This window comes from Balaenoptera ricei, chromosome X (genome assembly GCF_028023285.1).
Source record: "Balaenoptera ricei isolate mBalRic1 chromosome X, mBalRic1.hap2, whole genome shotgun sequence".
In the NCBI taxonomy this organism is placed as follows: domain Eukaryota; kingdom Metazoa; phylum Chordata; class Mammalia; order Artiodactyla; family Balaenopteridae; genus Balaenoptera; species Balaenoptera ricei.
The window spans coordinates 55,809,948-55,837,119 of record NC_082660.1 but is presented as its reverse complement, the minus strand read 5'-3'; positions in this window follow the sequence as shown (position 1 = coordinate 55,837,119).

The window sequence follows — 27,172 nt, the reverse complement described above, 5'->3', positions numbered from 1 at the left end:
TGAGGTTTGCTTTGTGGCCCAGCATGTGATCAATCCTGGAGAATGTTCCAGGTGAACTTGAAAAGAATGTGTATTCTGCTGCTTTCAGGTGGAATGCTCTACTAATATCAATTAAGTCCATCAGGTCTAATGTGTCATTTAAGGCCAGTGTTTCCCCTTCAATTTTCTGTCTGGAATGATCTGTCCATTGATATAAGTGGGATGTTAAAGTCCCCTTTATTGTGTTACTTTTGATTTCTCCCTTTATGTCTGTTAATATGTGCCTTATGTATTTAGGTGCTCCTATGTTTTGTGCATATATTTTTCCAATTGTTATATCTTCCTGTATTGATCACTTGATCATTGTGTAGTGTCCTTTGTCTTATGACAGTCTTTATCTTGAAGTTTATTTTGTCTGATATAAGTGTGACTACTCCAACTTTCTTCTGATTTCATTTGCATGGAATAACTTTTTCCATCCGCTCATTTTCGGTCTGTCTGTGTCTTTAGAACTGAAGTGAGTGTCTTGCAGGAAGCATATATACAGGTCTTATTTTTGTATATCCATTAAGCCATTATGTGTCTTTTGATTGGAGCACTTAGTACATTTACATTTAAGGTAATTACTGATATGTATGTTCTTATTACCATTTTGTTAATTGTTTTTGTATTGTTTTTGTAGGTCCTTTATTCTCTTTCTTCTTTTGTTCTCTTCTCTTGTGATTTGATGACTATCTTTAGTGGTATGCTTGAATTCCTTTTCCTTTTTCTATTTTGTGTGTATACTTATTATAAATTTTTGGTTTGTTTTTACCATGAGGTATTCTGTAGTAGTATATATATACACATGATTGTTTTCAGTTGCAGATCTCTTAATTTCAAATGCATTTTAAAACCCTTGCATTTGTACTCTCCTCCTTTCATGATTACTGTTTTTGATACCATATTTTATATACAATTGTTTTCTGTATCCCTTAACTGCTTATTATGGATATAGAATATTTTACTACTTTTGTCTTTTAAACTTCCTATTAGCTTTGTGTGTGGATGATTTCCTACCTTTACTGTATGTTTGCTTTTACAGTTAAACTTTTTTTTTTGTAATTTTCTTGTTTCTAGTTGTGGCCTTTTGTTTTTCACCTGGAGAAGGTCCTTAACATTTGTTGTAAAGCTGGTTTGATGGTGTTATATGCTTTTACCTTTTGTCTGTAAAGATTTTGGTTTCTCCATGAAATCTGAAGGAGAGCCTTACTGGGTAGAGAATTCTTGGTTGTAGGTTTTTTCCCTTTCATCGCTTTAAATATATTGTGCCACTCCCTTCTGACCTGCAGAGTTACTGCTGAAAAATCAGCTGACAGACTTATGACAGTTCCCTTGTATGTTATTTGTTGTTTTTCCCTTGTTGCTTTTAATATTCTCTATCTTTAATTTTTGTCGTTTTAATTACAATGTATTTTGATGTGTTCCTCTTTGGGTTAATCCTGTATGGGACTCTCTGCACTTCCTGGACTTGACTGTTTCCTTTCCCAGGCTATGGAAATTTTCATCTACTGTGCCTTCAAATATGTTCTCAGCTCATTTATTTCTCCTCCTTCTGGGACCCATATAATGTGAATATTATTGAGCTTGATGTTGTTTGAGAAGTCTCTTAAACTGTCCTCATTTCTTTTCATTCTTTTTTCTTTTTCCTGTTCAGCACCATTGATATCCACTACTCTGTCTTCCAGCTCACTGATCCATTCCTCTGTACCATTTAGTCACCTGTAGTCTACTATAGATTCACTTTAGTGTATTTTTAATTTCACTTATTGTATTCTTCATCTCTGTTTGTTCTTTATACTTCTTAACTCTTTGTTAAAATGTTCTAATTTCGTAGATTTTTTGATGATGGCCATTCTGACCGGTGTGAGATGATATCTCACTGTAGTTTTGATTTGCATTTCTCTAATGCTTAATGATGTTGAGCATTCTTTCATGTGTTTATTGGCAATCTGTATATCTTCTTCGGAGAAATGTCTATTTAGGTCTTCTGCCCATTTTTAGATTGGGTTGTTTGTTTTTTTGTATTGAGCTGCATGAACTGCTTGTACATTTTTGAGATTAATCCTTTGTCAGTTGCTTCATTTGCAAATATTTTCTCCCATTCTGAGGGTTGTCTTTTCGTCTTGTTTATGGTTTCCTTTGCTGTGCAAAAGCTTTTAAGTTTCATTAGGTCCCATTTGTTTATTTTTGTTTTTATTTCCATTTCTCTAGGACATGGGTCAAAAAGTATCTTGCTGTGATTTATGTCATAGAGTGTTCTCTCTATGTTTTCCTCTAAGAGTTTGATAGTGTCTGGCCTTACATTTAGGTCTCTAATCCATTTTGAGTTTATTTTTGTGTATGGTGTTAGGAAGTGTTCTAATTTCATTCTTTTACATGTAGCTGTCCAGTTTTCCCAGCACCACTTATTGAAGAGGCTGCCTTTTCTCCACTGTATATTCTTGCCTCCTTTATCAAAGATAAGGTGACTTTTGTGCATGGGGTTGTCTCTGGGCTTTCTATCCTGTTCCATTGATCTATATTTCTGTTTTTGTGCTAGTACCATACTGTGTTGATTACTGTAGCTTTGTAGTATAGTCTGAAGTCAGGGAGCCTGATTCCTCCAGCTCTGTTTTTCTTTCTCAAGATTGCTTTGGCTATTCGGGGTCTTTTGTGTTTCCATACAAATTGAGAGGGTGTGGAGAAAAGGGAACCCTCTTGCACTGTTGGTGGAAATGTAAATTGATACAGCCACTATGGAGAATATTATGGAGGTTCCTTAAAAAACTAAAAATAGAACTACCATATGACCCAGCAATCCAACTACTGGGCATATACCCTGAGAAAACCATAATTCAAAAAGAGTCATGCAGCACAATGTTCATTGCAGCTCTATTTACAATAGCCAGGACATGGAAGCAACCTAAGTGTTCAGCAACAGATGAATGGATAAAGAAGATGTGGCACATATATACAGTGGACTATTACTCAACCATAAAAAGAAACAAGATTGAGTTATTTGTAGTGATGTGGATGGGCCTAGAGTCTGTCATACAGAGTGAAGTAAGTCAGAAAGAGAAAAACAAATACCATATGCTAACACATATATATGGAGTCTAAAAAACAAACAAAAAAGTTCATGAAGTACCTAGGGGCAAGTCAGAAATAAAGATGCAGACCTACTAGAGAATGGAGTTGAGGATACAGAGAGGGCGAAGGGTAAGATGGGACAAAGTGAGAGAGTGGCATGGACCTGTATAAACTACCAAATATAAAATAGATAGCTAGTGGGAAGCAGCCGCATAGCACAGGGAGATCAGCTCGGTGCTTTGTGACCACCTCGAAGGGTGGGATAGGGAGTGTGGGAGGGAGGGAGATGCAAGAGGGAAGAGATATGGGCATATATGTATATGTATAACTGATTCACTTTGTTATAAAGCAGAAACTAACACACCATTGTAAAGCAGTTATACTCCAATAAAGATGTTTAAAAAAAAAGTTCTAATTTCTTGCTCTAGGCATCATCCTTCTCCCTAGATTTTAAATCACCTTTACAGTCATTACCCTGAATTCTTTGTCAGGTAGATTACCTATCTCCACTTCACTTAGTTCTTGTTCTGGGGTTTATCTTGTTCCTTCGTGGTGCAGGACTCTGGGCTGGGGAACCTGGTGTGGGAATTGAAACTCTCACTCCTCAGCAAGAACCTCTGCAATATTCTCCAGTTTGTGGGTGACCTACCTGAGGGTATCAGTCTTGATTATATCGTGAGTCTGCTCCTCCTACCTATCTTACGATGGTTCCTTCTTTATGTCTTTTATTCCAGAAGATCTTTTCTGGTAGGTTCTGGTCTTTTCAACCAACAGTTGTTCTTCAGATTTTTGTGATTTTAGTGTGCTCATGAGAGGAATTGAGCTCAGGGTCTTTCTACCCTGCCATCTTGTCTGACCTCTCCATCATTGATGTTTCAACATCCACAAATAAGACAATGTGATATACCACATTAACAAAATTAATGATAAAAATCCTATGAACATCTCAATATATGCAGAAAAAGCATCTGACAAAATTCAACATCTATTTATGAAAAAACTCTCAACAAAGTAGATATAGAGGGAAGGTACTTCAACATAATTTGACAGTGACATAATTTATCATATTGACAAGCCCACAGCTAATGTCATACTCAATATGGAAAAGCTGTAATCTTTTCTTTATGATAAAGAACAAGTATGCCTGCTCTCACCACTTTTATTTAATATAGTATTGAAAGCCCTAGCAGAGCAATTAGACATGAAAAAGAAATAAAAGGAATCCAGATTGGAAAGGAAGAAGTAAAACTGTCACTATTTGTAAGTAACATGATATTATATATAAAAAATCCTAAAGACATCATCAAAAAGCTATTATAAAATGAATTCAGTCAAGTTGCAGAATACAATATCAATATGCAAAAATCTTGTGTGTTTCCATACACTACTAATGAACTATCAAAAAGAGAAATTAAGAAAACAATCCCATTTACAATTGCATCAAAAAGAATAAAACACCTAGTGATAAATTTAACCAAGGAAGTGAGAGACCTGTATATTGAAAACTATAAGATATTAATGAGAAAAATGAAGAAGACAGAAATAAATGGACAGATAATTCATGCTCATGGATTCAAAGAAATAATAGTGTGAAAAAGTCCATACTATCCAAAGCAATATACAGATTCAATGCAATCCTTATCAAAATTCCATTATAGATGAATTGATAAAGAAGAGATGGCATATATATATATATATATATATATATATATATATATATATATATACACACTGGAATATTACTCAGCCATAAAAAGAAAGAAATGATGCCATTTGCAGCAAGATGGATAGATTTAGAGATTATCATACTAAGTGAACTAAGCCAAAGACAAATATCATATGATATTACTTATATGTGGAATCTAAAAGAAGTGATACAAATGAACTTACATACAAAATAGGAATAGAACCACAGACATAGAAAACAAACTTATGGTTACCAGAGGGGAAATGGAGGAGGAATAGATTAGTAATTTAAGATTAACATATACATACTACTATATATAAAATAGATAACCAACAAGGATCTACTGTATAGCACAGAGAGCTATACTTAATATTTTGCAATAACCTATAAGGGAAAAGAATCTGAAACAGAATATATGTGTGTGTGAGTGTGTATATATAAATATATATATATATACATACATACATACATATATATATTTAGCTATATATATATATATATATATATATATATATATATATATAGCTGAATCACTTTGCTATACACATGAAACAACATTGTAAATCAATTATACTTCAATAAAAAATTCCATTGTCACATTTCACAGAAATAGAACAAAAAGTCTAAAATTTGTGTGAAACTGTAAAAGATCCTGAATAGTCAAAGGATTCTTGAGAAAGAAGAAAATGGCTGTAGACATCACACTCCCTGATTTCAATCTTCATTACAAAGATAGAGTAATTAAAACAGTATGGTTTGGTATAAAAACAGATACATAGATCGATGGAACAGAATAGAGAGTCCAGAAATAAACTCATGCATATATGTCAATTAATTTTTGACAAAGGACCCAAGAGTATAAAATGGGGAAAGGACAGTCTCTTCAAGAAATGATGTTGGGGAAATCGGACAGTCACATGCAAACGAATGAAACTGGACCACTATCTTATGCCATATAGAAAAATTAATTCAAAATGGATTAAAGACTTGACTGTAAAACCTGAAATCATAAAAATACTAGAAGAAAACATTGATGGTAGAAGAAAACATTTATATATATATATATATATATATATATATATCCCCTCCTATATACAGGGAACATATTGGTGGTTGCCAGAGGTAGGGGGTGGTGAGTGGGAGAAATAGGTGAACTGTTTTGGAGTTTTTGTTTCTTTGCTTAAATTAAGTGAATTTGAAAAATGATGGGCAATCCAGCCATCTGCAACTAGAACCTTTTAATTTTGCCTCCCTTCTAGGGATGGGTCTGTTGGAGACCTTTGGCCATATTTCCTCTGGTTTTCCCAGTAGGTCTATGTTTTCAGCCATTCTTCAGGCTGAGGGGTCAGGCTGTTTGTGCTCCCATGGTTTCAGACTCCAGTTGTCTCTTCTCCTTAAGATAAGATAATTCAGCTGCTGAAGATGCCATTTACCACGGAAATACCTCAGAGATTGTGTATCAAAGTGCTGTTGGCATTTCTGAAAATGGTCCATTTCTCCATTCACTTCCAGTTTATGAGAAGTGGAGTTTCCATTCTGATATCTTTTGAATATAAGGCATTATGCTGGGAACTTTTGGTGTGTTATCAGCTTGAATCTTCATACCATCCTAATGAGGGGGATGCCTTTCTCCCCATTTTACAGATGTAGAAACTGAGGCTTGGAGAGAGAAAGTGACATGTCCAAGGTCATGCCCAGTGAGGAAGTGACAGGGCTGTGTTCCAACCTGTCTTGTGCCTGTAGTGCTAAAAATTTTTAATGAAATATAAGAAGTAGAGGAATCTGTTGTTCCCTTCTCCTGAGCGACAGCAGTCTGAGTAAGGTGAGTCCCAAGGGAGAAATCCATCACCACTATTATTTCCTTCTTCTTAACGAGCCTTTAAAGCACCTGTGGCTCATCCCCATGTAGTGAACTGCCCTATTTGTCTTTCTACAGAAAGTGAAACATCTAGAAGGCAGTTCATCCCCGATCAGAACCATTTGGAGTAAAGTGGGCATTATTTCCTCAGTTCTCACTAACCCCAAAGGCCACTCACTTTCCTTTATATCACTCTGTCTGGGGTGGCAGGCGGCAGGGGGTGGGGTCATGAACTACTAGGTGGTTTTACAGGTTTCTTCCAGGCCTGAATCTCAATACGTCCCTCCCCTAGAGTACAAAGTACATTGGTAGTTCCAACTATCTGTTAGCTTCTTAGTCACCCTGCACCTAAGCTTCCTCGATTTCAAAATGGAAATAATAATAATACCGACCTTACTGTGTGGTTGTGAAGGTTCAACTAGTTAATACTTAAAATGCATAGTACAATGTCTGCTATATAGCAAGCATTCAATAAATGGTAGCTGCTGATATAAAACATAATCCTAGGAATTGCTAATTGAGTGATACGATGTGCCCGACACTATGTTATACTTAAAGGAGCAGAGTGGATGATGATTAAAGAACACAGATTCTGGCATCAAACAGACTTGGTTCAAATCCTGACTCTAAGTGTAACCTTGGGCAAACCACCTCTCTACTCTGTGTCTTCTTTTCTGCCTTTAAACTGGGGATCATGGGACTTCCCTGGTGGTGCAGTGGTTAAGAATCCGCCTGCCAATGCAGGGGACACGGGTTCGAGCCCTAGTCCGGGAAGATCCCACATGCCGTGGAGCAGCAAAGCCTGTGCGCCACAACTACTGAGCCTGCAAGCCACAACTACTGAAGCCCACACGCCTAGAGCCCATGTTCTGCAACAAGAGAAGCCACCACAATGAGAAGCCCATGCACTGAAACGAACAGTAGCCCCCACTCGCCGCAACTAGAGAAAGCCCATGCACAGCAATAAAGACCCAACGCAGCCATAAATAAATAAATAAATAAATAAATAAATAAATAAATTTATTTATTTATTTATTTATTTTAAAAATAATAACAAAATAAAATGGGGATCATAATACTTATTAGCTGTGTGATTAGGACTGGTGATATGATACATATAAAGAAAGTGCTTAGCCCAGTGCTTGATTCAGAGTAAGTGCTAAAGACATTAGTTATTATCACTCTCATTATGTTAGCCGTTATCTCATTTAACACTCACAAAACTTATATGGCACAGAAAGCTGATTACAACATTGCTTGATATTTAGGAGAACTGTGTTCAGATTCCAAGTGAGCTTGGGAATAAGTAACTGTTAACCTAAGCAATTCTTGTATCATTCAATGGCACCTACATAAGAATTAGCGATGGATCATCTTTCATTATACTATTAAGGCTTCTAAGGAAGTAGTCAGGTGCAGGAGAGTAGGCATTGGACTTGACACCAGATGCCCAGTGTTCTTGTCCTATCTCTGCTACTCATTGCCTGTGGAACCAGGAGCCTTTGACTAGGCAAATGAAAAAATGTTTCTATTGCTACATCTTACCCAGATGTGTGGAATCCTTCTGAGTGATATAAATCAGTTCACTCCCCTGAGTCCCATTGTGACTATCTGAAAATCGAGCCATAGATACCCACTCCAGAGGAATGTAAAAGTGAACTATATAGAAGACTATAAACATAAAATATTACTTACAGTAGGGGTCAACAAACTTTCTTTGTAAAGGGTCCAATATTAAATATTTTAGGCTTTTAAGGGCCGTACAGTCTCAATTGAAACTACTCATTCTGCTCTCATAGCACAAAACCCTCCATAGAAAATATGTAAATGAATGAGTGTGACTGTATTCCAACAATACTTTATTTACAAGAGCAGGTGGCGGGCCTTGGTTTGCTGACAGCCTGATTTAGATTCTCAGTATTGAGCACCAGCAGTATGCCAGGCACCTACTAAGTACCCAGGATAGCAAGGTTAACAAGACCCAGTATTTACCCTGGAAAAGTTCCCGATCTTATGAGGTAATCAAGCACATAAATAGATAATCAAAATGCAGGGTAAATGCTCCATAATGGCATGAATGGAGCATGTTTGCTTTGTGACAAAGGAGGCTCCCGTTGTTGTGTGTTATGATGATGGCTCTACTTCTGCCTTAGTAAGAGTCATTTTGGTCCAATGAATCTTAACAAATCCATTGATAAAGGTTTCACCTCATATATCCCTTTTGTTAATTATATCCTGAGACTCATAAAATAATGCCCAGAACAAATGGGTTTTTTTTAAAAACATCTTTATTGAAGTATAATTGCTTTACAATGGTGTGTTAGTTTCTGCTTTATAACAAGTGAATCAGTTATACATATACATATGTTCCCATATCTCTTCCCTCTTGCATCTCCCTCCCTCCCACCCTCCCTATCCCACCCCTCTAGGTGGTCACAAAGCACCGAGTGGATCTCCCTGTGCTATGTGGCTGCTTCCCACTAGCTATCTATTTTACATTTGGTAGTGTATATATGTCCATGACACTCTCTCACCCTGTCACATCTCACCCCTCCCCCTCCCCGTATCCTCAAGTCCATTCTCTAGTAGGTCTGTGTCTTTATTCCCGTCTTGCCACTAGGTTCTTCAGGACCTTTTTTTTCCCCTTAGATTCCATATATATGTGTTAGCATACTGTATTTGTTTTTCTCTTTCTGACTTACTTCACTCTGTATGACAGACTCTAACTCCATCCACCTCATTACAAATACCTCCATTTTATTTCTTTTTATGGCTGAGTAATATTCCATTGTATATATGTGCCACATCTTCTTTATCCATTCATCCGATGATGGACACTTAGGTTGTTTCCATGTCCTGGCTATTGTAAGTAGAGCTGCAATGAACATTTTGGTACATGACACTTTTTGAATTATGGTTTTCTCAGGGTATATGCCCAGTAGTGGGATTGCTGTGTCATATGGTAGTTCTATTTGTAGTTTTTTAAGGAACCTCCATACTGTTCTCCATAGTGGCTGTATCAATTAACATTCCCATCAACAGTGCAAGAGGGTTCCCTTTTCTCCACACCCTCTCCAGCATTTATTGTTTCTAGATTTTTTGATGATGGCCATTCTGACCAGTGTGAGATGATACCTCATTGTAGTTTTGATTTGCATTTCGCTACTGATTAATGATGTTGAGCATTCTTTCATGTGTCTGTTGGCAATCTGTATATCTTCTTTGGAGAAATGTCTATTTAGGTCTTCTGCCCATTTTTGGATTGGGTTGTTTGTTTTTTTGTTATTGAGCTGCATGAGCTGCTTGTAAATCTTGGAGATTAATCCTTTGTCAGTTGCTTCATTTGCAAATATTTTCTCCCATTCTGAGGGTTGTCTTTTGGTCTTGTTTATGGTTTCCTTTGTTGTGCAAAAGCTTTTAAGTTTCATTAGGTCCCATTTGTTTATTTGTGTTTTTATTTCCATTTCTCTAGGAGCTGGGTCAAAAAGGATCTTGCTGTGATTTATGACATAGAGTGTTCTGCCTATGTTTTCCTCTAAGAGTTTGATAGTGTCTGGCCTTACACTTAGGTCTTTAATCCATTTTGAGTTTATTTTTGTGCATGGTGTCAGGGAGTGTTCTAATTTCTTTCTTTTACATGTAGCTATCCAGTTTTTCCAGCACCACTTATTGAAGAGGCTGTCTTTTCTCTACTGTATATGCTTGCCTCCTTTATCAAAGATAAGGTGACCATACGTGCGTGGGTTTATCTCTGGGCTTTCTATCCTGTTCCATTGATCTATATTTCTGTTTTTGTGCCAGTACCAAACTGTCTTGATTACTGTAGCTTTGTAATATAGTCTGAAGTCAGGGAGCCTGATTCCTCCAGCTCAATTTTTCGTTCTCAAGATTGCTTTGGCTATTCGGGGTCTTTTGTGTTTCCATACAAATTGTGAAATTTTTTGTTCTAGTTCTGTGAAAAATGCCAGTGGTAGTTTGATAGGGATTGCATTGAATCTGTAGATTGCATACGCAAATCAATCAACGTGATACATCATATTAACAAACTGAAGGAGAAAAACCATATGATCATCTCAATAGATGCAGAAAAAGCTTTTGACAAAATTCAACACCCATTTATGATAAAAGCCCTGCAGAAAGTAGGCATAGAGGGAACTTTCCTCAACATAATAAAGGCCATATATGACAAACCCACAGCCAACATTGTCCTCAATGGTGAAAAACTGAAAACATTTCCACTAAGATCAGGAACAAGACAAGGTTGCCCACTCTCACCACTATTATTCAACATAGTTTTGGAAGTGTTAGCCACAGCAATCAGAGAAGAAAAAGAAATAAAAGGAATCCAAATCGGAAAAGAAGAAGTAATGCTGTCACTGTTTGCAGATGACATGATACTATACATAGAGAATCCTAAAGAGGCTACCAGAACGCTACTAGAGCTAATCAATGAATTTGGTAAAGTAGCAGGATACAAAATTAATGCACAGAAATCTCTTGCATTCCTATATACTAATGATGAAAAATCTGAAAGTGAAATTCAGAAAACACTGCCGTTTACCATTGCAACAAAAAGAATAAAATATCTAGGAATAAACCTACCTAAGGAGACAAAAGACCTGTATGCAGAAAATTATAGGACACTGATGAAAGAAATGAAAGATGATACAAATAGATGGAGAGATATACCATGTTCTTGGATTGGAAGAATCAACATTGTGAAAATCACTCTACTACACAATGGGGTTGTTTTAAAATACATTTTTCTTGTATCCAGTCTTAACTCCTCCCCCACCCCATAGGGGAAAACAGCTTTGTAGCCTTCGCTTTTGTCAGTGAATTTCCTCCAAACACTAGAGCAATGAAAGAAGCAGAGAGGCACAGTGGCCTGGCCTGCATTCTGGGAAGCCTGACCCTACTCTTTCATTCACTACTTATTTGCTGGGTGTAGGTCCCTGGCCTTTGTCATTGTCAGTTACTCTGCTGCAGCCTGAGGGGCCCAGCTAAAAGGTTTCCAATATCCCTTCCAGCTCTGCAGCCGTGGTTGGTGCATAAATATGTACTGTGTACCTAGCATGCTTTTCTTTTTTTTTTTTATTACTCATCAATTTTATACACATCAGTGTATACATGTCAATCCCAATCGCCCAATTCAGCACACCACCATCCCCACCCCACTGTGATTTTCCCCCCTTGGTGTCCATACGTTTGTTCTCTACATCTGTGTCTCAACTTCTGCCCTGCAAACCAGTTCATCTGAACCATTTTTCTAGGTTCCACATACATGCGTTAATATATGATATTTGTTTTTCTCTTTCTGACTTACTTCACTCTGTATGACAGTCTCCAGATCCATCCACGTCTCAACAAATGACCCAATTTCATTCCTTTTTATGGCTGAGTAATATTCCATTGTATATATGTACCACAACTTCTTTATCCATTCATCTGTTGATGGGCATTTAGGTTGTTTCCATGAACTGGCTATTGTAAATAGTGCTGCAATGAACATTGGGGTGCATGTGTCTTTTTGAATTACGGTTTTCTCTGGGTATATGCCCAGTAGTGGGATTGCTGGATCATATGGTAATTCTATTTTTAGTTTTTTAAGGAACCTCCATATTGTTCTCCATACTGGCTGTATCAATTTGCATTCCCACCAACAGTGCAAGAGGGTTCCCTTTTCTCCACACCCTCTCCAGCATTTGTTGTTTGTAGATTTTCTGATGATGCCCATTCTAACTGGTGTGAGGTGATACCACATTGTAGTTTTGATTTGCATTTCTCTAATAATTAGTGATGTTGAGCATCTTTTCATGTGCTTCGTGGCCGTCTGTATGTCTTCTTTGGAGAAATGTCTATTTAGGTCTTCTCCCCATTTTTGGATTGGGTTGTTTGTTTCTTTAATATTGAGCTGCATGAGCTGTTTATATATTTTGGAGATTAATCCTTTGTCCGTTGATTCATTTGCATATATTTTCTCCCATTCTGAGGGTTGTCTTTTCGTCTTATTTATGGTTTCCTTTGCTGTGCAAAAGCTTTGAAGTTTCATTAGGTCCCATTTGTTTATTTTTGTTTTTATTTCCATTACTCTAGAAGGTGGATCAAAAAAGATCTTGCTGTGATTTATGTCAAAGAGTGTTCTTCCTATGTTTTCCTCTAAGAGTTTTATAGTGTCCAGTCTTACATTTAGGTCTCTAATCCATTTTGAGTTTATTTTTGTGTATGGTGTTAGGGAGTATTCTAATTTCATTCTTTTACATGTAGCTGTCCAGTTTTCCCAGCACCACTTATTGAAGAGACTGTCTTTTCTCCATTGTATATCTTTGCCTCCTTTGTCATAGATTAGTTGACCATAGGTGCATGGGTTTATCCCTGGGCTTTCTATCCTGTTACATTGATCTATGTTTCTGTTTTTGTGCCAGTACCATATTGTCTTGATTACTGTAGCTTCGTAGTATTGTGTGAAGTCAAGGAGTCTGATTCCTCCAGCTCCGTTTCTTTCCCTCAGGACTGCTTTGGCTATTCGGGGTCTTTTGTGTCTCCATACAAATTTTAAGATGATTTGTTCTAGTTCTCTAAAAAATGCCATTGGTAATTTGATAGGGATCGCATTGAATCTGTAGATTGCTTTGGGTAGTATAGTCATTTTCACAATGTTGATTCTTCCAATCCAAGAACATGGTATATCTCTCCATCTGTTGGTATCATCTTTAATTTCTTTCATCAGTGTCTTATAGTTTTCTGCATACAGGTCTTTTGTCTCCCTAGGTAGGTTTATTCCTAGGTATTTTATTCTTTTTGCTGCAATGGTAAATGGGAGTGTTTCCATAATTTCTCTTTCAGATTTTTCATCATTAGTGTATAGGAATGCAAGAGATTTCTGTGCATTAATTTTGTATCCTTCAACTTTACCAAATTCATTGCTTAGCTCTAGTAGTTTTCTGGTAGCATTGTTAGGATTCTCTATGTATAGTATCATGTCATCTGCAAACAGTGACAGTTTTACTTCTTCTTTTCCAATTTGTATTCCTTTTATTGCTTTTTCTTCTCTGATTGCCGCAGCTACGACTTCCAAAACTATGTTGAATAATAGTGGTGAGAGTGGACATCCTTGTTTCATTCCTGATCTTAGAGGAAATGCTTTCAGTTTTTCACCATTGAGAATGATGTTTGCTGTGGGTTTGTCATATATGGCCTTTATTATGTTGAGGTAGGTTCCCTCTATGCCCACTTTCTGGAGAGTTTTTATCAGAAATGGGTGTTGAATTTTGTCAGAAGATTTTCTGCATCTATTGAGATGATCATATGGTTTTTATTCTTCAATTTGTTAATATGGTGTATCACATTGTTTGATTTGCATATATTGAGGAATCCTTGTATCCCTGGGATAAATCCCACTTGATCATGGTGTATGATCCTTTTAATGTGTTGTTGGATTCTGTTTGCTAGTCTTTTGTTGAGGATTTTTGCATCTATATTCATCAGTGATATTGGTCTGTAATTTTCTTTTTTTGTAGTATCTTTGTCTGGTTTTGGTATCAGGGTGATGGTGGCTTCATAGAATGAGTCTGGGAGTGTTCCTTCCTCTGCAATTTTTTGGAAGAGTTTGAGAAGGATAGGTGTTAGCTCTTCTCTAAATGTTTGATAGAATTCACCTGTGAAGCCATCTGGTCCTGGACTTTTGTTTGTTGGAAGATTTTTAATCACAGTTTCAATTTCATTACTTGTAATTGGTCTGTTCATATTTTCTGTTTCTTCCTGGTTCAGTCTTGGAAGGTTATACCTTTCTAAGAATTTGTCCATTTCTTCCAGGTTGTCCATTGTATTGGCATAAAGTTGCTTGTAGTAGTCTCTTAGGATGCTTTGTATTTCTGCGGTGTCTGTTGTAACTTCTCCTTTTTCATTTCTAATTTTATTGATTTGAGTGCTCTCCCTCTTTTTCTTGATGAGTCTGGCTAATGGCTTATCAATTTTGTTTATCTTCTCAAAGAACCAGCTTTTAGTTTTATTGATATTTGCTATTGTTTTCTTTGTTTCTATTTCATTTATTTCCGCTCTTATCTTTATGATTTCTTTCCTTCTGCTACCTTTGGGCTTTGTTTGTTCTTCTTTCTCTAGTTCCTTTAGGTGTAAGGTTAGATTGTTTACTTGAGATTTTTACTTTTTCTTTAGGTAGGCTTGAATAGCTATAAACTTCCCTCTTAGAACTGCTTTTGCTGCATCCCATAGGTTTTGGGTTGTGTTTTCATTGTCATTTGTTTCTAGGTATTTTTTGATTTCCTGTTTGGTTTCTTCAGTGATCTCTTGGTTATTTAGTAACGTATTGTTTAGCCTCCATGTGTTTGTGGTTTTTACGTTTTTTTCCCTGTAATTCATTTCTAATCTCATAGCGTTGTGGTCAGAAAAGATGCTTGATATGATTTCAGTTTTCTTAAATTTACTGAGGCTTGATCTGTGACTCAAGTTGTGATCTATCCTGGAGAATGTTCCGTGAGAACTTGAGAAGAAAGTGTAATCTGCTGTTTTTGGATGAATGTCCTATAAATATCAATCAAATCTATCTGGTCTATTGTGTCACTTATAGCTTCTGTTTCCTTATTTATTTTCATTTTGGATGATCTGTCCATTGGTGTAAGTGAGGTTTTAAAGTCCCCCAGTATTACTGTGTTACTGTCAATTTCCTCTTTTGTAGCTTTTAGCAGTTGCCTTATGTATTGAGGTGCTCCTATGTTGGGTGCATATATATTTATAATTGTTATATCTTCTTCTTGAATTGATCCCTTGATCATTATGTAGTGTCCTTCCTTGTCTCTTGTAACATTCTTTATTTTAAAGTCTATTTTATCTGATATGAGTACAGCTACTCCAGTTTTCTTTTGATTTCCATTTGCATGGAATATCTTTTTCCATCCCCTCACTTTCAGTCTCTATGTGTCCCTAGGTCAAAAGTGGGTCTCTTGTAGACAGCATATATATGGGTCTTGTTTTTGTATCCATTCAGCCAGTCTATGTCTTTTGGTTGGGGCATTTAATCCATTCACGTTTAAGGTAATTATCGATATGTATGTTCCTATGACCATTTTCTTAATTGTTTTGGGTTTGTTTTTGTAGGTCCTTTTCTTCTCTTGTGTTTCCCACTTAGAGAAGTTCCTTTAGCATTTGTTGTAGAGCTGGTTTGGTGGTGCTGAATTCTCGTAGCTTTTGCTTGTCTGTAAAGCTTTTGATTTCTCCATCAAATCTAAATGAGATCCTTGCTGGGTAGAGTAATCTTGGTTGTAGGTTCTTCCCTTTCATCACTTTAAGTATATCATGCCACTCCCTTCTGGCTTGTAGAGTTTCTGCTGAGAAATCAGCTGTTAACCTTATGGGAGTTCCCTTGTATGTTATTTGTCGTTTTTCCCTTGCTGCTTTCAATAATTGTTCTTTGTCTTTAATTTTTGCCAATTTGATTACTATGTGTCTCGGCGTGTTTCTCCTTGGGTTTATCCTGTATGGGACTCGCTGCGCTTCCTGGATTTGGGTGGCTATTTCCTTTCCCATGTTAGGGAAGTTTTCGACTACAATCTCTTCAAATATTTTCTCTCGTCCTTTCTCTCTCTTCTCCTTCTGGGACCCCTATAGTGCAAATGTTGTTGCGTTTAATGTTGTCCCAGAGGTTTCTTAGGCTGTCTTCATTTCTTTTCATTCTTTTTTCTTTAGTCTGTTCCGCAGCAGTGAATTCCACCATTCTGTCTTCCAGGTCACTTATGTGTTCTTCTGCCTCAGTTATTCTGCTATTGATTCCTTCTAGTGTAGTTTTCATTTCAGTTATTGTTTTGTTCATCTCTGTTTGTTTGTTCTTTAATTCTTCTAGGTCTTTGTTAAACATTTCTTGCATCTTCTCGATCTTTACCTCCATTCTTATTCCGAGGTCCTGGATCATCTTCACTATCATTCTTCTGAATTCTTTTTCTGGAAGGTTGCCTATCTCCACTTCATTTAGTTGTTTTTCTGGGGTTTTATCTTGTTCCTTCATCTGGTATATAGCTCTCTGCCTTTTCATCTTGTCTATCTTTCTGTGAATGTGTTTTTTGTTCCACAGGCTGCAGTATTGTAGTTTTTCTTGCTTCTGCTGTCTGCCCTCTGGTCTCTTTTTCTTTTTTTAAAAAAAAAAATTAAATTAATTTTTATTGGAGCATAGTTGGTTTGCAACGTTGTGTTAGCTTCTGCTGTACAGCATAGTGAATCAGTTGTATTATTCATATACATATATCCACTCTTTTTTAGATTCTTTTCCCATATAGGTCATTACAGAGTATTGAGTAGAGTTCCCTGTGCTATACAGTAGGCCCTTATTAGTTATTTATTATATATATAGTAGTGTGTGTATGTCAATACCAATCTCCCAATTTATCCTTCCCCCCATTTCCCCCTTGGTAAACATAAGTTTGTTTTCTACATCTGTGACTCTATTTCTGCTTTGTAAATAAGTTCATTTGTACCATTTTTTTAGATTACACATATAAGCGATATCATATATTTGTCTTTGTCTAACTTACTTCACTCAGTATGACAATCTCTTGGTCCATCCGTGTCGCTGCAAATGGCATTATTTCATTCTTTTTATGGCTGAGTAATATTCCATTGTATATATGTACCACATCTTCTTTATCCATTCCTCTGTTGATGGACATTTAGGTTGCTTCCATGTCCTGCTATTATAAATAGTGCTGCAATGAACATTTTCACTTGAATTTTCTGTGCCTCAGTTTCGTCCTGTGAAATGGTGGGTGGGTGGACTAGGGAATCTCAAAGTTCTCTTTGATTTTAGTTGTACTTATAGGCTAAGACTGAGTCTTTTCTGGGCATATTCTCTTTTGGCATACACTTGGAGCAAATCCCAAGGGGAAGGGCTATGGCTAGATGGAAAACTGGGGAAAGTCAGAGTCCTGAGTTCACTTGCCTAATTTGTGAAGGCTTTCTGTAGGAAGGTTATCAGATGTAGTGGTCATCTCCCACCAACTGCCCTCCCCAAACTTGCCCTTCTCTGAGCCATGTATCCAGATGCCTTTTAAGAAGCTTATTCTGTTCTGATACTGCCAAAGGAAATCAGGAGACAGGCAGGCAGACTTGTATATGAACCATCATCCTCTGTGTGCAAAGCCCTGTTCTATAGTATAATGGTTAAGGGCATGGTCTCTGGTGTCACACTGCCTGAATTCAAATCCCAAATCTATTAGTAGTGGCTATGGAGAACTAGGTAAATCACTTAACCTTTCTGCACCTCAGTTGAACAAGTTTTAAAATGTGGTTGACAATAGTACCCACCTCATAGGGTTGTTGTGAGATCTAAGTAAATAAAGAAGAATTTGATGTAGTGCCTCATAAATGTTAGCTATTATTATCATCCTTAGTTGTACAGATAGCTTACTTAGAGAAACAGAATTCATGGATGAGGGTAGAAGTGTGGGACAGAGGTAAGGGCACTTCCTCGCCTGGGAGGCAAGAGGACTAGGCTTCTATTTTTGGCCTGCCACTGGCTTGGTGTGTGACCTAAGTCAAGTCTCTTCCTCTTTTTGGTCTCTTTTTCCCAAAATAGATAATCTTTCTGATCAAATGAACACTATCTGAGTCAAACAGATTCTGTACAGGCTGTGCACATAGTATAGGAAGGACACAGATTAAAGGCATGATCCAGGTGAGGTGAAGTTAATCCTGAAGACCAGACCAGAGAAAGAGGAACAAACAGACCCTGAGCTAGTAACCTGACCCCTGGCAAAACCACCAAAAAGGCAGAAACTGTCTTTAGGGCTCTGGGCTCTGCTCACTTTCTCCTCCCTTCCCTTCCTTTCCCTTCCTTTCCCTTCAGCTTCTGAATATTAACCTGCGTTCTTGCCTCTCTCCCTCTCAGCAAATCCTGCTCTAGGTTGTGCAGGGCAGAGGGACAAAAAGCACTGAATGGAGAAAGACTGCATCATGAATGAGCTTCTAGTTCTAGTCCCAGCTGTTCTAGGAAGCATTCTTGGGGGCCCTAATCTCTTTTTTTTTGCCTCTTCCCAGCCCCCACCCCCTCTACTGTCCCCTCACTCCTTCCCTCTAAGCTTCTGCTGCCCTTGTACATATCTCTATTAGAGGACTTATCAGGCTGTATTGTAATTTTTTATGTCTATCAGCCTCTCCCAGTAGCCTGTGAGCTCAGAGGACTAACTGTGTCCGTCATCTTAGTGGTATCCAGCACTTAACAGAGGGGTGAGTGGTGAGCGGGTGTTTGGCTGATGAACTCACTACCTGCTGGTTTCCTGAGTGAATGGATGAGCAAAGGAGAGAGGGAAGCATGGTCTGAATCTCTACCTGCTGCTCCCTTGGTTTTGTAGCTTAGGCAAGATAAGTATTTTCTCTGGATGTCTAGAGCCTCTCTGTAAAAGGAGAGGCTCAAAGTGATGGACCTTTTTTTTTTTTTTAAAGATTTGATGAAAGTTCATAATAATGCAGTTGACGAGAAAATTAGTTATTTCTGAGATATACATTTTAAAGTAATAACTAGGATTATTACTTATAACATTATACCAGAACATATAAGATTTTTAGAAATTTCATGTAATGTCTGAAACATTTATATTAACATATTTCCATACAAATAACCCAATGAAAGTTTAGTATTAGTTGTTTTGTTTGTTTGTTTTTTTATACTGCAGGTTCTTATTAGGCATCAATTTTATACACATCAGTGTATGCATGTCAATCCCAATCACCCAATTCAGCACACCACCATCCCCACCCCACCGCAGTTTTCCCCCCTTGGTGTCCATATGTCCATTCTCTACATCTGTGTCTCAACTTCTGCCCTGCAAACCGGCTCATCTGTACCATTTTTCTAGGTTCCACATACATGCCTTAATATACGATATTTGTTTTTCTCTTTCTGACTTACTTCACTCTGTATGACAGTCTCTAGGTCCATCCACTTCTCAACAAATGACTCAATTTCGTTCCTTTTTATGGCTGAGTAATATTCCATTGTATATATGTACCACAACTTCTTTATCCATTCGTCTGTTGATGGGCATTTAGGTTGCTTCCATGACCTGGCTATTGTAAATAGTGCTGCAATGAACATTGGAGTGCATGTGTCTTTTTGAATTACAGTTTTCTCTGGGTATATGCTCAGTAGTGGGATTGCTGGGTCATATGGTAATTCTATTTTTAGTTTTTTAAGGAACCTCCATATTGTTCTCCATAGTGGCTGTATCAATTTACATTCCCACCAACAGTGCAAGAGGGTTCCCTTTTCTCCACACCCTCTCCAGCATTTGTTGTTTGTAGATTTTCTGATGATGCCCATTCTAACAGGAGTGAGGTGATACCTCATTGTAGTTTTGATTTGCATTTCTCTAATAATTAGCGATGTTGAGCATCTTTTCATGTGCTTCGTGACCGTCTGTATGTCTTCTTTGGAGAAATGTCTATTTAGGTCTTCTGCCCATTTTTGGATTGGGGTGTTTGTTTCTTTAATATTGAGCTGAATGAGCTGCTTATATATTTTGGAGATTAATCCTTTGTCCGTTGATTCATTTGCAAATATTTTCTCCCATTCCGAGGGTTGTCTTTTCGTCTTGTTTATGGTTTCCTTTGCTGTGCAAAAGCTTTGAAGTTTCATTAGGTCCCATTTGTTTATTTTTGTTTTTATTTCCATTACTCTAGGAGGTGGATCAAAAAAGATCTTGTTGTGATTTACGTCAAAGAGTGTTCTTCCTATGTTTTCCTCTAAGAGTTTTATAGTGTCCAGTCTTACATTTAGGTCTCAAATCCATTTTGAGTTTATTTTTGTGTATGGTGTTAGGGAGTGTTCTAATTTCATTCTTTTACATGTAGTTGTCCAGTTTTCCCAGCACCACTTATTGAAGAGACTGTCTTTTCTCCATTGTATATCTTTGCCTCCTTTGTCATAGATTAGTTGACCATAGGTGCGTGGGTTTATCTCTGGGCTCTCTATCCTGTTCCACTGATCTATAGTTCTGTTTTTGTGCCAGTACCATATTGTCTTGATTACTGTAGCTTTGTAGTATAGTCTGAAGTCAGGGAGTCTGATTCCTCCAACTCCGTTTTTTTCCCTCAAGACTGCTTTGGCTATTCGGGGTCTTTTGTGACTCCATACAAATTTTAAGATGATTTGTTCTAGCTCCGTAAAAAATGCCATTGGGAATTTGATAGGGATTGCATTGAATCTGTATATTGCCTTGGGTAGTATACTCATTTTCACAATGTTGATTCTTCCAATCCAAGAACATGGTATATCTCTCCATCTGTTGGTATCATCTTTAATTTCTTTCATCAGTGTCTTATAGTTTTCTGCATACAGGTCTTTTGTCTCCCTAGGTAGGTTTATTCCTAGGTATTTTATCCTTTTTGTTGCAATGGTAAATGGGAGTGTTTCCATAATTTCCCTTTCAGATTTTTCATCATTAGTGTATAGGAATGCAAGAGATTTCTGTGCATTCATTTTGTGTCCTGCAACTTTACCATATTCATTCATTAGCTCTAGCAGTTTTCTGGTGGCACTTTTAGGATTCTCTATGTATAGTATCATGTCATCCGCAAACAGTGACAGTTTTACTTCTTCTTTTCCAATTTGTATTCCTTTTGTTTCTTTTTCTTCTCTGATTGCCGTGGCTAGGACTTCCAGAACTATGTTGAATAATAGTGGTGAGAGTGGACATCCTTGTCCCGTTCCTGATCTTAGAGGAAATGCTTTCAGTTTTTCACCATTGAGAATGATGTTTGCTGTGGGTTTGTCATATATGGCCTTTATTATGTTGAGGTAGGTTCCCTCTATGCCCACTTTCTGGAGAGTTTTTATCAGAAATGGGTGTTGAATTTTGTCAAAAGCTTTTTCTGCATCTATTGAGATGATCATATGGTTTTTATTCTTCAATTTGTTAATATGGTGTATCACATTGATTGATTTGTGTATATTGAAAAATCCTTGCATCCCTGGGATAAATCCCACTTGATCATGGTGTATGATCCTTTTGATGTGTTGCTGGATTCTGTTTGCTAGTCTTTTGTTGAGGATTTTTGCATCTATATTCATCAGTGATATTGGTCTGTAATTTTCTTTTTTTGTAGTATCTTTGTCTGGTTTTGGTATCAGGGTGATGGTGGCCTCATAGAATGAGTTTGGGAGTGTTCCTTCCTCTGCAATTTTTTGGAAGAGTTTGAGAAGGATAGGTGTTAGCTCTTCTCTAAATGTTTGATAGAATTCACCTGTGAAGCCATCTGGTCCTGGACTTTTGTTTGTTGGAAGATTTTTAATCACAGTTTCAATTTCATTACTTGTGATTGGTCTGTTCATATTTCCTGTTTCTTCCTGGTTCAGCCTTGGAAGGTTATACCTTTCTAAGAATTTGTCCATTTCTTCCAGGTTGTCCATTGTATTGGCATAAAGTTGCTTGTAGTAGTCTCTTAGGATGCTTTGTATTTCTGCGGTGTCTGTTGTAACTTCTCCTTTTTCATTTCTGATTTTATTGATTTGAGTGCTCTCCCTCTTTTTCTTGATGAGTCTGGCTAATGGCTTATCAATTTTGTTTATCTTCTCAAAGAACCAACTTTTAGTTTTATTGATCTTTGCTCTTGTTTTCTTTGTTTCTATTTCATTTATTTCTGCTCTGATCTTTATGATTTCTTTCCTTCTGCTAACTTTGGGTTTTGTTTGTTCTTCTTTCTCTAGTTTCTTTAGGTGTAAGGTTAGATTGTTTACTTGAGATTTTTCTTGTTTCTTGAGATAGGCTTGTATAGCTATAAACTTCCCTCTTAGAACTGCTTTTGCTGCATCCCATAGGTTTTGGGTCGTCGTGTTTTCATTGTCATTTGTCTCTAAGTATTTTTTGATTTCCTCTCTGATTTCTTCAGTGATCTCTTGGTTATTTAGTAACGTATTGTTTAGCCTCCATGTGTTTGTCTGTTTTACGTTTTTTTCCCTATAATTCATTTCTAATCTCATAGCGTTGTGGTCCAAAAAGATGCTTGATATGATTTCAATTTTCTTAAATTTACTGAGGCTTGATTTGTGACCCAAGTTGTGATCTATCCTGGAGAATGTTCCATGCACACTTGAGAATAACGTGTAATCTGCTGTTTTTGGATGGAATGTCCTATATATATCAATTAAATCTAACTGGTCTATTGTGTCATTTAAAGCTTCTGTTTCCTTATTCATTTTCATTTTGGATGATCTGTCCATTGGTGTAAGTGAGGTGTTAAAGTCCCCCACTATTATTGTGTTACTGTTGATCTCCTCTTTTATAGCTGTTAGCAGTTGCCTTATGTATTGAGGTGCTCCTATGTTGGGTGCATATATATTTATAATTGTTATATCTTCTTCTTGGATTGATCCCTTGATCATTATGTAGTGTCCTTCCTTGTCTCTTGTAACATTCTTTATTTTAACGTCTATTTTATCTGATATGAGTATAGCTACTCCAGCTTTCTTTTGATTTCCATTTGCATGGAATATCTTTTTCCATCCCTTCACTTTCAGTCTGTATGTGTCCCTAGGTCTAAAATGGGTCTCTTGTAGACAGCATATATGTGGGTCTTGTTTTTGTATCCATTCAGCCAGTCTATGTCTTTTGGTTGGGGCATTTAATCCATTCACGTTTAAGGTAATTATCGATATGTATGTTCCTATGACCATTTTCTTAATTGTTTTGGGTTTGTTTTTGTAGGTCCTTTTCTTCTCTTGTGTTTCCCACTTAGAGAAGTTCCTTTAGCATTTGTTGTAGAGCTGGTTTGGTGGTGCTGAATTCTCGTAGCTTTTGCTTGTCTGTAAAGCTTTTGATTTCTCCATCAAATCTGAATGAGATCCTTGCCGGGTAGAGTAATCTTGGTTGTAGGTTCTTCCCTTTCATCACTTTAAGTATATCATGCCACTCCCTTCTGGCTTGTAGAGTTTCTGCTGAGAAATCAGCTGTTAACCTTATGGGAGTTCCCTTGTATGTTATTTGTTGTTTTCCCCTTGCTGCTTTCAATAATTTTTCTTTGTCTTTAATTTTTGCCACTTTGATTACTATGTGTCTCGGTGTGTTTCTCCTTGGGTTTATCCTGTATGGGACTCGCTGCGCTTCCTGGACTTGGGTGGCTATTTCCTTTCCCATGTTAGGGAAGTTTTCGACTACAATCTCTTCAAATATTTTCTCTGGTCCTTTCTCTCTCTCTCTTCTCCTTCTGGGACCCCTATAATGTGAATGTTGTTGCGTTTAATGTTGTCCCAGAGGTCTCTTAGGCTGTCTTCATTTCTTTTCATTCTTTTTTCTTTAGTCTGTTCCACAGCAGTGAATTCCACCATTCTGTCTTCCAGGTCACTTATCCGTTCTTCTGCCTCTAGTTATTCCGCTATTGATTCCTTCTAGTGTAGTTTTCATTTCAGTTATTGTATTGGTCATCTCTGTTTGTTTGTTCTTTAATTCTTCTAGGTCTTTGTTAATCACTTCTTGCATCTTCTCGATCTTTGCCTCCATTCTTATTCCGAGGTCCTGGATCATCTTCACTATCATTATTCTGAATTCTTTTTCTGGAAGTTTGCCTATCTCCACTTCATTTAGTTGTTTTTCTGGGATTTTTTCTTGTTCCTTCGTCTGGTACATAGCCCTCTGCCTTTTCATCTTGTCTATCTTTCTGTAACTGTGGTTTTTGGTCCACAGGCTGCAGGATTGTAGTTTTTCTTGCTTCTGCTGTCTGCCCTCTAAAGTGATGGACTTTGAAGTACCTTTCAGCTTTTTTTAATTTTTGGCTTTTTTTAATGTACTTACTCAGTTATCAAGATCAGATAATAATAGATTTAAGTTATGTCCTTCTCAAGTATATTTGCATTTAATTAAGAATCAAAGCTTTTTTTGGTACACAGGATAAACTGTGATCTTCCCTAATCCAGATCCTAAACTAGTGGGGTCCAAATTAATGCATTTTTGCTTTGTAAAGGTCCTAAAGATTTGGTGGCAAAGTATATTTTATGTATTTGATTGTGACAAATCTGTAAAAAACCCTGCTTGTGGCTTTGCCTAATCTAGCTTTCTCTCTCTCTCTCTCCATCTCCCTCTCCCTCTCCCTCTCCTTCTCTCTCTCTCTCTCCTCTTCAGCTGGAAATAACTGGCCAGTCCTTTATGCCTTTGTGGCCCCATCTCCTGCTGTGACCATGGAGACTCTCAGCAGCTGTCGGACTACCTTCCTCTCTGAGCTGGTGCCCAATGGTTACCTGGTTCAGGTCTTCCCAGGCCACCCTGAAGTAGGAGGCCTGGCTGGGGAAGTGGGGCTGGAGAAGTCTGAGCAGTGTGACCAAGGTGACTTGAGTCCCAGGGAAGAAAATGGTCAGAACAAGAAGAAAACCAAAGTCAACAAGATCTGGAATTTTGTGAGCTGTAGAAAAGGGGCCTCCAGTCAGAGGAAATGACCCCATTCCATGATTTTACTGGGAGACCCTTCCAGGCCATCAGAGTTGAAACCCAAAGTCACATTAATGGATCGAATGAAGTCATTCAAGATGTTGAAGCCTTCGACTGGGGTTTCCAAGAATACTGCTCCTAGGGGCAGTAAGGCCCAGCAACCCCAGGAGGTTCTAGGTGTCTACCAGATGAAGAAAGCCCAGGAGGCCCTGAAGCCTTTTTGTTATTCCTACTCGGGACACACTGAAGGCCTGGAGCCCTTCCTTGCAGATGTGCAAAGGCTGGTGCATGACCCCAAGAGGGTGAACCAGAAAGTGTTGGCCTTTGATGACTTTGGCATCCAAGTGGAAGAGGATCCCTGTGAAGAAGAGTCCCCTGAGCAGCCCGGTAGGGGCAGGTGGGCCAGGAGCTACCTGAAACGCATGTTCCCTGGAGACTGTGAGGCCCCATACACATCAACTGGAGACTCCAGAATCCAGGAGCTTCAGCCTGCCATTGAGGCCTCCACCTTGGAAGGGAAAGTGGAAAGGGGCTATGAGGAGAACCCTGGGAACCTGTGTCGAGACAAGGCCGTGCCTTTTGGTAGTGTTGTCAAGTTCTTCAGCAACATGGCTGAGGTGGCCCACAAGTGGCGTGCATTCTCCCGGGAAGAGCTGCAGATGGGCCGCCACTGCAGCGAGGCCTACTTCATCAGTGGTGGCAGTGAAGGCCTCATCATGGAGGGTGCTGCCCCCTGGGCCTCCTTCCCTTTCAACTTGTCCTGCCAGCCCCCAGAGGCTGCACTGTGGGGCAGTGTCATTGGGAGACGCCAGCACTGTCACCACAAGGCCTCATAAGCCTCATGCATCTTTGAAATGAGCATTGAGAGCAAGAAGACTTTGGGCCAGGCCTTTGCTGGTCCCTGCACTGTTGCTGCCTTGGTCTCAACCTCGACATCACCTGTCTTTGAGCTCCAGGATGACGCGACTCCACAGAATGGCTGCAGCTGCCATTGTGGCCATAACTTCACCAGGGAGCAGTCCTCCTCAGAGGAGCTCAGTGAAGACACTGAGACTGTAGTCAGCTTCCTTAAGGAAGATGACAGTGCCAGACAGTCTCCCAAGCTGGGCACCTGTGCCAAGAAGGTCACCACCAAAGCTGTTATGGAGAAGCCGAATGAGATGGAGGTGCCGGAGGGCCACAAGGGCCCCAAGGCATCCATGCAGGCAGGGAAGCCCCAGGATTCTGACTTGGATATGAGAGCAGCAGATGCGGAGAGGGAAGCTAGCAAGACCTGTACTGGAGTCCTGGGTACTCAGGTAAGGTGGGAGCTGACGTTTCCAAATCACCATTTGAAACATTCAGGACCCCAGAAGTCAGCTAAACTCTCATGCCCTCCCCATTACCCCACCTTCCATCAGAAATGTCCCGGAAGGAATGCTCCCACCAGTCAGCTGTCTGGGAATTGACTCATCCTAAAACCTCAGGCAATTTTTATCTCTTCCTTGGGCCGAATGCCTGCAGTCACACCTCAGTTCAGCCTTGAACAAAAACTGAAGCTCTGGGAATGCCAGCAGTGACTAGGGACATTTAATGATGCTTGAGACAGCCATGATCTCCTATTTTCCTTAGCTGTGGGACATTTCCCTGGTTTTGCCACCCTCTTCTCCCTCACCAACAGGAGCTGATTGCAGAGACTGGTGTCAAGCAAAGCCTCTGGGACTGAGTGTCAGGACACCTGGATTTGTGTCTCAGTTCTGCACCTCGTTGTCTATATGACTTTGAGACAAATCCTTTCATCTTGTTGGACGTCAGTTTCCCTATGGAGGGGAGAGGGCTTTCTTGGTGTCTGCGAAATCTCTAGGCACCTTCTGGTAACAACATTCTGTTGTTTGACCTGAAGAATATAGATAGAGGACAGCCCAATAACATTCTTCTCCCAGCATTCATTGAGTGGTAGCTTTATATCCAGCATCTGTCAGGGCACTGTCACATACACTGTTTTCATTTAATTCTTATAGTAACCTTGTGAGGAAGGAGTGATTATCCTCATTTTACCAGTGAATAAACAAGCTGAGAGAGGTTGAATGACTTATCCAGAGTCATACAGATTGTGACAGTATTTGGATTCAAATCTCA